Below are 12,962 nucleotides of genomic sequence, written 5' to 3' on the forward strand. Positions count from 1 at the left end.
TGAATAGAATAAAAGAGAATAGAGTCGCATTGTATCAAATTTCGTGGAATCGCATTAAATCACATGGAATAGAATAGATTAGAGTAGGGAAGGGCAGGATAGAATAGAAAGGAATAGAATAGACCAGAATGGCATAGAACAGAACTGAAAGGAACAGAAGAGGGTAGGGCAGGGTAGAATTGAGTAGGGTACTGTAGAGTCAAATAGAATAGATTAGGGTAGGGTAGGGTAGCATAGGGTGGAATAGAGAGTAGAAGAATAGAAGGGAAGAGAAGAGAAGAGAATTGAAAAGAGTCGAATCGAATAGATTAGAGTTGGACAGAGTAGGGGAGGGGAGGGTAGAATAGAATGGCATAGAACAGAACAGAACACGATAGAAAGCATAGCAGAGAGTAGAATAGGGAAGAGTGGAGTTGAATAGAGTCGAAAAGAGCCAAATAGAGCTGATTAGAGCCGAATGGAGCCAAACGGAGCTGAATCAAGACGAAACGAGACGAATCGAGACAAATCGAGCCGAATTGTGCCTAATCGCATTGTATCACGGAGAATCCTGTCGCATTCCGTCAAATCGTGTCGAATTGCATCGAATCAAATCGAATTGTATTTGAGCTGAATCGCGTCGAATCGTGTCGAAATGTGTCAAGTCGAATCCAATGGAATAGAGTAGGGGAGGGGAGGGAAGGGGAGAAAAATAGAATAGAGTAAAATAGAACTGAACAGGAAGAATACGAAAGAATAGAGTAGAGTAGAATAGAGTAAAGCAGAATAGAGTTGTATAGAGGCGAATAGAGCCAAATGGAGATGAAACGAGACAAATTGAATTGCATCGAATAGAATCTATTAGAGTGAACTAGAGCAGGGTAGGGTAAGGTAGAATAGAATAGCCCAGAATGGAGTGGAATGGAATCGAATGGAGTCGAATGGAGTCGTATAATGATGAATAGAGTAGGAAAGACTTGACTAGAGCCAAATAGGGCAGAATAGGACCGAATCGAGCCAAATCCCACCAAATCGAGCCTAATCGAGCCGAACTGAGCCAAATTGAGCTGATTTGAACCGAAGGGTGCCGAATCGCGTCAAAATCTGTCAAATGAAATGGAATAGATTAGAGTAGGGCAGGTTAAGGTAGGGTAGAGTAGAATAGAATAGAACAGGACAGAAGAAAACAGAAAGAGTAGAGTGGAGTCGAATAGAGACGAGTAGAACCAAATGGAGACAAATTGTGCCAAATCTCATCATATGGTGTCGAATCACTTTGAATCGCGTCGAATCCCTGCAATTCGTGTTGAATCGTGTTGCATCGAATCAAATCTATTAGAATGGATTATAGTAGAGGAGGATAGGGTAGAGTAGATTACAATAGAATAGAGTAGAAGAGATTAGAATGGAGTAGAATGCTGGAGTGGAGCTGAATGTTTTTGAATGGAGTCGAATGGCATCGAATACAGAAATCGAGTCGAATAGAGCTGACTAGAGCCAATACAGCCAAATGGAGCTGAACTGAGCCAAATCAAACCGATTTGAACCGAATGGACCCCGTTGGAGCCAATTCGAGCCTAGTCACATCGAATCGCGTCGAATAATGTTGAAATGCGACAAATGGAATTGAATAGAGTAGGGTAGGTTAGGGTAGAAGAGAAGAGAATAGAACGGGACAGAATACAACAGAATAGGGTAAGGAGAGTAGAGCAGAGTAGTGTAGAGTAGAATAGAGTCCGATAGAGCCGAATCGAGCCGAATCAATCCAAATGGATAGGAAATAAGACAAATCGCGTCAAATAGAACCGAACCGATTAGAGTTGGTTAGGGTAGGGCAGAAAGGAATAGAGTAGGATAGTGTGGACTAGAGTGGAATTGTTGGGAGTGGAGTCAAATGGAGCGGAATAGATACGGACAAAGTCGAATAGAGCCAAATAGAGCGGAATAGGGCTGAATAAGGCCGAATCGAGCCAATGTGAGTCGAATCGAGCCTAACTGAGCTGAATCAACCTGAATGGAGCCGAATCCAGCCGAATCGAGCCTAAACAAGCTGAATCCACATGATTCGAGCCGAAAGGACCTGAATGGAGAAAGGCAAGGCAAGGCAAGGATCAAACGGGACCCAGTCAGACCAAGCCGGGCATGACCAGATCCAGCCGGGCATAACCACATCAAACCAGATCTAACTAGACCCAACCGGATCAAGCCAGATCCAACCGGGCCTAACTGTATCCAAGCGGATCCAATCGAATCCAGGTGGATAGAAGCAGATCCAGCCGAATAGAACCGGATCCAGCCAGACATAAAAGGATCCAGTCAGATCCGAATGGATTCAACCCGTTCTAAACAGATACACCTGGATCCAACCAGTCCCAACCGGTTCCAACAGGATCTATCCGGTTCCAATCTTTCCCATCTGGTTCCAACCGGATCCAAAACATTGGAACCGGACTCGTCCGGTTCCAACTGGTTCCATGTGGACCCAGCCGGATCCATCAGGTTTCAACTGGTTCTAGCAGAATCCAACGGGTTCCAGCCGGTTCGAACAAGATCCACCCGATTCCACCGGTTCCTTCCGGAACTCTGCGGTTCCAACCGGTTGCATCCGGATCGATCAGGTTCCAAGCGGCTCCATCCGGATCAATCAGCTTCCAACCGGGTGCATCCGGATTTTGCCGGATCAATCAGGTTTCAAGTGGTTCCAGCTGGATGCAACCGGTTCCAGCCGGTTCCAAATGGATCCATCCGGTTGCAACCGGTTCCTTCCGGAACGTTCCTCTTCCAACCGGTTTCATCCAGATCCATCCGCTTCCAACTGGATCCAGCCTGATCCATCAGGTTTCAACTGGTTCCAGCTGCATCCAACCGGTTCCATGCGGATCCATACGCTTCCAACCGGATCCATCCAGCTCCAACCGTATCCATCTGTCTCCAAACAGTTCCAACCAGATCGAACAGGTTCCAATTGGTTCCATCCGGTTCCAACTGGATCCATCCCTTTCCATCCAGTTCCAACTGGTTGCTATCGGTTCCATCTGGATCCAACCAGATCCCACCTGATCCTTCCTATTCCAAGCGAATCCAACCGCTTCCATCCGATTCCAACCGGCTCGAATCAGCTCGAACGAGTCTCGTTGAATGCCATTGAATCCCAACAAATTCCAACAAATCACATCGAATCCCGTCACACCCCTTTGAATTGCATTGAATTCCGTCAAATCCCGACGAATCTCTTCAAACCCCGTTGAACCCTGTCGATTCTTGTCGAATCATGTCAAATCATATTGAGTTCCATCAGAACACGTCGAAATGCTTTGAATCCTGTCAAATTGCATCAATGGCATCGAATCGCTTCAAGTCGGTTCCAAACCCGTTGAATTCCACTGAATCGCATCAAATGGCTTCGATTGGCGTCTGATCGGGTCGATTCCTGTCACATCCCGTCGCATCTCATTCAATTTGTTAAATCGTGTCAATCTGTGTCATGTTGCATTGAATCCCTTCAAACAAAGTCGAGTGCCGTCGAATTGGGTCGAATCAAGTCGAATGGCATGGAACCCCATCGAATCTTGTCGAATCACGTGGAATCCTGTCGGATTGCCTCTAATCGTGTCAAATTGTGTTGAATCGCTTTGATACCTGTCGAATCCTGTCGATTCCCATCAAATGCCGCCCAATCAGATTGAATGGCTTTGAATCGGAACCAATGGAATAGATTCGAATGGAGTCAGGTAGGGTAAGTTTGGGTAGGGTAGACTACGGTGGACTAGAGTAGACTAGAGTAAACTAGACTAGAGGTCTAGACTATTACCCTAGGCTAGTAGCCTAGATGAGTAGACAAGAGTAGGGTAATGTGGGGTAGCGTAGGGTAGGGGAGCAAAGGGTGGAATAGAGACTGTAGAAGAATAGAAGAGAAGAGAAGAGAGTTGAATTGCCTCGAGTTGCACCGAATATCATCAAATCATGTCGAATCGCATTGAATAGAGTCTATTAGAGCAGGGTAGGGTAGGATAGAATAGAATTGGACAGGAAAGAGTAGAATAGAATACAATACAACAGAACAGAATAGAATAGATGACGGTAGGATAGGGTAGTACAGAATAGAATAGAGTAGGAAACAACAGAATAGAATAGAGTAGAACAGAACAGAATAGAATCGATTAGGGTAGGGTAGGTTGGAATAGAGAGAATAGAAGACTAGAATAGAACAGAACAGAGCAGAATAGAAAAGGAGAGATTCGTGTACGGTAGGGTAGGATAGGGTAGAATAGAAATGAATAGAATAAAAGAGAATAGAGTCGCATTGTATCAAATTTCGTGGAATCGCATTAAATCACATGGAATAGAATAGATTAGAGTAGGGAAGGGCAGGATAGAATAGAAAGGAATAGAATAGACCAGAATGGCATAGAACAGAACTGAAAGGAACAGAAGAGGGTAGGGCAGGGTAGAATTGAGTAGGGTACTGTAGAGTCAAATAGAATAGATTAGGGTAGGGTAGGGTAGCATAGGGTGGAATAGAGAGTAGAAGAATAGAAGGGAAGAGAAGAGAAGAGAATTGAAAAGAGTCGAATCGAATAGATTAGAGTTGGACAGAGTAGGGGAGGGGAGGGTAGAATAGAATGGCATAGAACAGAACAGAACACGATAGAAAGCATAGCAGAGAGTAGAATAGGGAAGAGTGGAGTTGAATAGAGTCGAAAAGAGCCAAATAGAGCTGATTAGAGCCGAATGGAGCCAAACGGAGCTGAATCAAGACGAAACGAGACGAATCGAGACAAATCGAGCCGAATTGTGCCTAATCGCATTGTATCACGGAGAATCCTGTCGAATTCCGTCAAATCGTGTCGAATTGCATCGAATCAAATCGAATTGTATTTGAGCTGAATCGCGTCGAATCGTGTCGAAATGTGTCAAGTCGAATCCAATGGAATAGAGTAGGGGAGGGGAGGGAAGGGGAGAAAAATAGAATAGAGTAAAATAGAACTGAACAGGAAGAATACGAAAGAATAGAGTAGAGTAGAATAGAGTAAAGCAGAATAGAGTTGTATAGAGGCGAATAGAGCCAAATGGAGATGAAACGAGACAAATTGAATTGCATCGAATAGAATCTATTAGAGTGAACTAGAGCAGGGTAGGGTAAGGTAGAATAGAATAGCCCAGAATGGAGTGGAATGGAATCGAATGGAGTCGTATAATGATGAATAGAGTAGGAAAGACTTGACTAGAGCCAAATAGGGCAGAATAGGACCGAATCGAGCCAAATCCCACCAAATCGAGCCTAATCGAGCCGAACTGAGCCAAATTGAGCTGATTTGAACCGAAGGGTGCCGAATCGCGTCAAAATCTGTCAAATGAAATGGAATAGATTAGAGTAGGGTAGGTTAAGGTAGGGTAGAGTAGAATAGAATAGAACAGGACAGAAGAAAACAGAAAGAGTAGAGTGGAGTCGAATAGAGACGAGTAGAACCAAATGGAGACAAATTGTGCCAAATCTCATCATATGGTGTCGAATCACTTTGAATCGCGTCGAATCCCTGCAATTCGTGTTGAATCGTGTTGCATCGAATCAAATCTATTAGAATGGATTATAGTAGAGGAGGATAGGGTAGAGTAGATTACAATAGAATAGAGTAGAAGAGATTAGAATGGAGTAGAATGCTGGAGTGGAGCTGAATGTTTTTGAATGGAGTCGAATGGCATCGAATACAGAAATCGAGTCGAATAGAGCTGACTAGAGCCAATACAGCCAAATCGAGCTGAACTGAGCCAAATCAAACCGATTTGAACCGAATGGACCCCGTTGGAGCCAATTCGAGCCTAGTCACATCGAATCGCGTCGAATAATGTTGAAATGCGACAAATGGAATTGAATAGAGTAGGGTAGGTTAGGGTAGAAGAGAAGAGAATGGAACGGGACAGAATACAACAGAATAGGGTAAGGAGAGTAGAGCAGAGTAGTGTAGAGTAGAATAGAGTCCGATAGAGCCGAATCGAGCCGAATCAATCCAAATGGATAGGAAATAAGACAAATCGCGTCAAATAGAACCGAACTGATTAGAGTTGGTTAGGGTAGGGCAGAAAGGAATAGAGTAGGATAGTGTGGACTAGAGTGGAATTGTTGGGAGTGGAGTCAAATGGAGCGGAATAGATACGGACAAAGTCGAATAGAGCCAAATAGAGCGGAATAGGGCTGAATAAGGCCGAATCGAGCCAATGTGAGTCGAATCGAGCCTAACTGAGCTGAATCAACCTGAATGGAGCCGAATCCAGCCGAATCGAGCCTAAACAAGCTGAATCCACATGATTCGAGCCGAAAGGACCTGAATGGAGAAAGGCAAGGCAAGGCAAGGATCAAACGGGACCCAGTCAGACCAAGCCGGGCATGACCAGATCCAGCCGGGCATAACCACATCAAACCAGATCTAACTAGACCCAACCGGATCAAGCCAGATCCAACCGGGCCTAACTGTATCCAAGCGGATCCAATCGAATCCAGGTGGATAGAAGCAGATCCAGCCGAATAGAACCGGATCCAGCCAGACATAAAAGGATCCAGTCAGATCCGAATGGATTCAACCCGTTCTAAACAGATACACCTGGATCCAACCAGTCCCAACCGGTTCCAACAGGATCCATCCGGTTCCAATCTTTCCCATCTGGTTCCAACCGGATCCAAAACATTGGAACCGGACTCGTCCGGTTCCAACTGGTTCCATGTGGACCCAGCCGGATCCATCAGGTTTCAACTGGTTCTAGCAGAATCCAACGGGTTCCAGCCGGTTCGAACAAGATCCATCCGATTCCACCGGTTCCTTCCGGAACTCTGCGGTTCCAACCGGTTGCATCCGGATCGATCAGGTTCCAAGCGGCTCCATCCGGATCAATCAGCTTCCAACCGGGTGCATCCGGATTTTGCCGGATCAATCAGGTTTCAAGTGGTTCCAGCTGGATGCAACCGGTTCCAGCCGGTTCCAAATGGATCCATCCGGTTCCAACCGGTTCCTTCCGGAACGTTCCTCTTCCAACCGGTTTCATCCAGATCCATCCGCTTCCAACTGGATCCAGCCTGATCCATCAGGTTTCAACTGGTTCCAGCTGCATCCAACCGGTTCCATGCGGATCCATACGCTTCCAACCGGATCCATCCAGCTCCAACCGTATCCATCTGTCTCCAACAGTTCCAACCAGATCGAACAGGTTCCAATTGGTTCCATCCGGTTCCAACTGGATCCATCCCTTTCCATCCAGTTCCAACTGGTTGCTATCGGTTCCATCTGGATCCAACCAGATCCCACCTGATCCCTCCTATTCCAAGCGAATCCAACCGCTTCCATCCGATTCCAACCGGCTCGAATCAGCTCGAACGAGTCTCGTTGAATGCCATTGAATCCCAACAAATTCCAACAAATCACATCGAATCCCGTCACACCCCTTTGAATTGCATTGAATTCCGTCAAATCCCGACGAATCTCTTCAAACCCCGTTGAACCCTGTCGATTCTTGTCGAATCATGTCAAATCATATTGAGTTCCATCAGAACACGTCGAAATGCTTTGAATCCTGTCAAATTGCATCAATGGCATCGAATCGCTTCAAGTCGGTTCCAAACCCGTTGAATTCCACTGAATTGCATCAAATGGCTTCGATTGGCGTCTGATCGGGTCGATTCCTGTCACATCCCGTCACATCTCATTCAATTTGTTAAATCGTGTCAATCTGTGTCATGTTGCATTGAATCCCTTCAAACAAAGTCGAGTGCCGTCGAATTGGGTCGAATCAAGTCGAATGGCATGGAACCCCATCGAATCTTGTCGAATCACGTTGAATCCTGTCGGATTGCCTCTAATCGTGTCAAATTGTGTTGAATCGCCTCGATACCTGTCGAATCCTGTCGATTCCCATCAAATGCCGCCCAATCAGATTGAATGGCTTTGAATCGGAACCAATGGAATAGATTCGAATGGAGTCAGGTAGGGTAAGTTTGGGTAGGGTAGACTACGGTGGACTAGAGTAGACTAGAGTAAACTAGACTAGAGGTCTAGACTATTACCCTAGGCTAGTAGCCTAGATGAGTAGACAAGAGTAGGGTAACGTGGGGTAGCGTAGGGTAGGGGAGCAAAGGGTGGAATAGAGACTGTAGAAGAATAGAAGAGAAGAGAAGAGAGTTGAATTGCCTCGAGTTGCACCGAATATCATCAAATCATGTCGAATCGCATTGAATAGAGTCTATTAGAGCAGGGTAGGGTAGGATAGAATAGAATTGGACAGGAAAGAGTAGAATAGAATACAATACAACAGAACAGAATAGAATAGATGACGGTAGGATAGGGTAGTACAGAATAGAATAGAGTAGGAAACAACAGAATAGAATAGAGTAGAACAGAACAGAATAGAATCGATTAGGGTAGGGTAGGTTGGAATAGAGAGAATAGAAGACTAGAATAGAACAGAACAGAGCAGAATAGAAAAGGAGAGATTCGTGTACGGTAGGGTAGGATAGGGTAGAATAGAAATGAATAGAATAAAAGAGAATAGAGTCGCATTGTATCAAATTTCGTGGAATCGCATTAAATCACATGGAATAGAATAGATTAGAGTAGGGAAGGGCAGGATAGAATAGAAAGGAATAGAATAGACCAGAATGGCATAGAACAGAACTGAAAGGAACAGAAGAGGGTAGGGCAGGGTAGAATTGAGTAGGGTACTGTAGAGTCAAATAGAATAGATTAGGGTAGGGTAGGGTAGCATAGGGTGGAATAGAGAGTAGAAGAATAGAAGGGAAGAGAAGAGAAGAGAATTGAAAAGAGTCGAATCGAATAGATTAGAGTTGGACAGAGTAGGGGAGGGGAGGGTAGAATAGAATGGCATAGAACAGAACAGAACACGATAGAAAGCATAGCAGAGAGTAGAATAGGGAAGAGTGGAGTTGAATAGAGTCGAAAAGAGCCAAATAGAGCTGATTAGAGCCGAATGGAGCCAAACGGAGCTGAATCAAGACGAAACGAGACGAATCGAGACAAATCGAGCCGAATTGTGCCTAATCGCATTGTATCACGGAGAATCCTGTCGCATTCCGTCAAATCGTGTCGAATTGCATCGAATCAAATCGAATTGTATTTGAGCTGAATCGCGTCGAATCGTGTCGAAATGTGTCAAGTCGAATCCAATGGAATAGAGTAGGGGAGGGGAGGGAAGGGGAGAAAAATAGAATAGAGTAAAATAGAACTGAACAGGAAGAATACGAAAGAATAGAGTAGAGTAGAATAGAGTAAAGCAGAATAGAGTTGTATAGAGGCGAATAGAGCCAAATGGAGATGAAACGAGACAAATTGAATTGCATCGAATAGAATCTATTAGAGTGAACTAGAGCAGGGTAGGGTAAGGTAGAATAGAATAGCCCAGAATGGAGTGGAATGGAATCGAATGGAGTCGAATGGAGTCGTATAATGATGAATAGAGTAGGAAAGACTTGACTAGAGCCAAATAGGGCAGAATAGGACCGAATCGAGCCAAATCCCACCAAATCGAGCCTAATCGAGCCGAACTGAGCCAAATTGAGCTGATTTGAACCGAAGGGTGCCGAATCGCGTCAAAATCTGTCAAATGAAATGGAATAGATTAGAGTAGGGCAGGTTAAGGTAGGGTAGAGTAGAATAGAATAGAACAGGACAGAAGAAAACAGAAAGAGTAGAGTGGAGTCGAATAGAGACGAGTAGAACCAAATGGAGACAAATTGTGCCAAATCTCATCATATGGTGTCGAATCACTTTGAATCGCGTCGAATCCCTGCAATTCGTGTTGAATCGTGTTGCATCGAATCAAATCTATTAGAATGGATTATAGTAGAGGAGGATAGGGTAGAGTAGATTACAATAGAATAGAGTAGAAGAGATTAGAATGGAGTAGAATGCTGGAGTGGAGCTGAATGTTTTTGAATGGAGTCGAATGGCATCGAATACAGAAATCGAGTCGAATAGAGCTGACTAGAGCCAATACAGCCAAATCGAGCTGAACTGAGCCAAATCAAACCGATTTGAACCGAATGGACCCCGTTGGAGCCAATTCGAGCCTAGTCACATCGAATCGCGTCGAATAATGTTGAAATGCGACAAATGGAATTGAATAGAGTAGGGTAGGTTAGGGTAGAAGAGAAGAGAATGGAACGGGACAGAATACAACAGAATAGGGTAAGGAGAGTAGAGCAGAGTAGTGTAGAGTAGAATAGAGTCCGATAGAGCCGAATCGAGCCGAATCAATCCAAATGGATAGGAAATAAGACAAATCGCGTCAAATAGAACCGAACCGATTAGAGTTGGTTAGGGTAGGGCAGAAAGGAATAGAGTAGGATAGTGTGGACTAGAGTGGAATTGTTGGGAGTGGAGTCAAATGGAGCGGAATAGATACGGACAAAGTCGAATAGAGCCAAATAGAGCGGAATAGGGCTGAATAAGGCCGAATCGAGCCAATGTGAGTCGAATCGAGCCTAACTGAGCTGAATCAACCTGAATGGAGCCGAATCCAGCCGAATCGAGCCTAAACAAGCTGAATCCACATGATTCGAGCCGAAAGGACCTGAATGGAGAAAGGCAAGGCAAGGCAAGGATCAAACGGGACCCAGTCAGACCAAGCCGGGCATGACCAGATCCAGCCGGGCATAACCACATCAAACCAGATCTAACTAGACCCAACCGGATCAAGCCAGATCCAACCGGGCCTAACTGTATCCAAGCGGATCCAATCGAATCCAGGTGGATAGAAGCAGATCCAGCCGAATAGAACCGGATCCAGCCAGACATAAAAGGATCCAGTCAGATCCGAATGGATTCAACCCGTTCTAAACAGATACACCTGGATCCAACCAGTCCCAACCGGTTCCAACAGGATCCATCCGGTTCCAATCTTTCCCATCTGGTTCCAACCGGATCCAAAACATTGGAACCGGACTCGTCCGGTTCCAACTGGTTCCATGTGGACCCAGCCGGATCCATCAGGTTTCAACTGGTTCTAGCAGAATCCAACGGGTTCCAGCCGGTTCGAACAAGATCCATCCGATTCCACCGGTTCCTTCCGGAACTCTGCGGTTCCAACCGGTTGCATCCGGATCGATCAGGTTCCAAGCGGCTCCATCCGGATCAATCAGCTTCCAACCGGGTGCATCCGGATTTTGCCGGATCAATCAGGTTTCAAGTGGTTCCAGCTGGATGCAACCGGTTCCAGCCGGTTCCAAATGGATCCATCCGGTTCCAACCGGTTCCTTCCGGAACGTTCCTCTTCCAACCGGTTTCATCCAGATCCATCCGCTTCCAACTGGATCCAGCCTGATCCATCAGGTTTCAACTGGTTCCAGCTGCATCCAACCGGTTCCATGCGGATCCATACGCTTCCAACCGGATCCATCCAGCTCCAACCGTATCCATCTGTCTCCAACAGTTCCAACCAGATCGAACAGGTTCCAATTGGTTCCATCCGGTTCCAACTGGATCCATCCCTTTCCATCCAGTTCCAACTGGTTGCTATCGGTTCCATCTGGATCCAACCAGATCCCACCTGATCCCTCCTATTCCAAGCGAATCCAACCGCTTCCATCCGATTCCAACCGGCTCGAATCAGCTCGAACGAGTCTCGTTGAATGCCATTGAATCCCAACAAATTCCAACAAATCACATCGAATCCCGTCACACCCCTTTGAATTGCATTGAATTCCGTCAAATCCCGACGAATCTCTTCAAACCCCGTTGAACCCTGTCGATTCTTGTCGAATCATGTCAAATCATATTGAGTTCCATCAGAACACGTCGAAATGCTTTGAATCCTGTCAAATTGCATCAATGGCATCGAATCGCTTCAAGTCGGTTCCAAACCCGTTGAATTCCACTGAATTGCATCAAATGGCTTCGATTGGCGTCTGATCGGGTCGATTCCTGTCACATCCCGTCACATCTCATTCAATTTGTTAAATCGTGTCAATCTGTGTCATGTTGCATTGAATCCCTTCAAACAAAGTCGAGTGCCGTCGAATTGGGTCGAATCAAGTCGAATGGCATGGAACCCCATCGAATCTTGTCGAATCACGTTGAATCCTGTCGGATTGCCTCTAATCGTGTCAAATTGTGTTGAATCGCCTCGATACCTGTCGAATCCTGTCGATTCCCATCAAATGCCGCCCAATCAGATTGAATGGCTTTGAATCGGAACCAATGGAATAGATTCGAATGGAGTCAGGTAGGGTAAGTTTGGGTAGGGTAGACTACGGTGGACTAGAGTAGACTAGAGTAAACTAGACTAGAGGTCTAGACTATTACCCTAGGCTAGTAGCCTAGATGAGTAGACAAGAGTAGGGTAACGTGGGGTAGCGTAGGGTAGGGGAGCAAAGGGTGGAATAGAGACTGTAGAAGAATAGAAGAGAAGAGAAGAGAGTTGAATTGCCTCGAGTTGCACCGAATATCATCAAATCATGTCGAATCGCATTGAATAGAGTCTATTAGAGCAGGGTAGGGTAGGATAGAATAGAATTGGACAGGAAAGAGTAGAATAGAATACAATACAACAGAACAGAATAGAATAGATGACGGTAGGATAGGGTAGTACAGAATAGAATAGAGTAGGAAACAACAGAATAGAATAGAGTAGAACAGAACAGAATAGAATCGATTAGGGTAGGGTAGGTTGGAATAGAGAGAATAGAAGACTAGAATAGAACAGAACAGAGCAGAATAGAAAAGGAGAGATTCGTGTACGGTAGGGTAGGATAGGGTAGAATAGAAATGAATAGAATAAAAGAGAATAGAGTCGCATTGTATCAAATTTCGTGGAATCGCATTAAATCACATGGAATAGAATAGATTAGAGTAGGGAAGGGCAGGATAGAATAGAAAGGAATAGAATAGACCAGAATGGCATAGAACAGAACTGAAAGGAACAGAAGAGGGTAGGGCAGGGTAGAATTGAGTAGGGTACTGTAGAGTCAAATAGAATAGATT

Source organism: Elephas maximus, chromosome 15 (genome assembly GCF_024166365.1).
Source record: "Elephas maximus indicus isolate mEleMax1 chromosome 15, mEleMax1 primary haplotype, whole genome shotgun sequence".
Lineage (NCBI taxonomy): Eukaryota > Metazoa > Chordata > Mammalia > Proboscidea > Elephantidae > Elephas > Elephas maximus.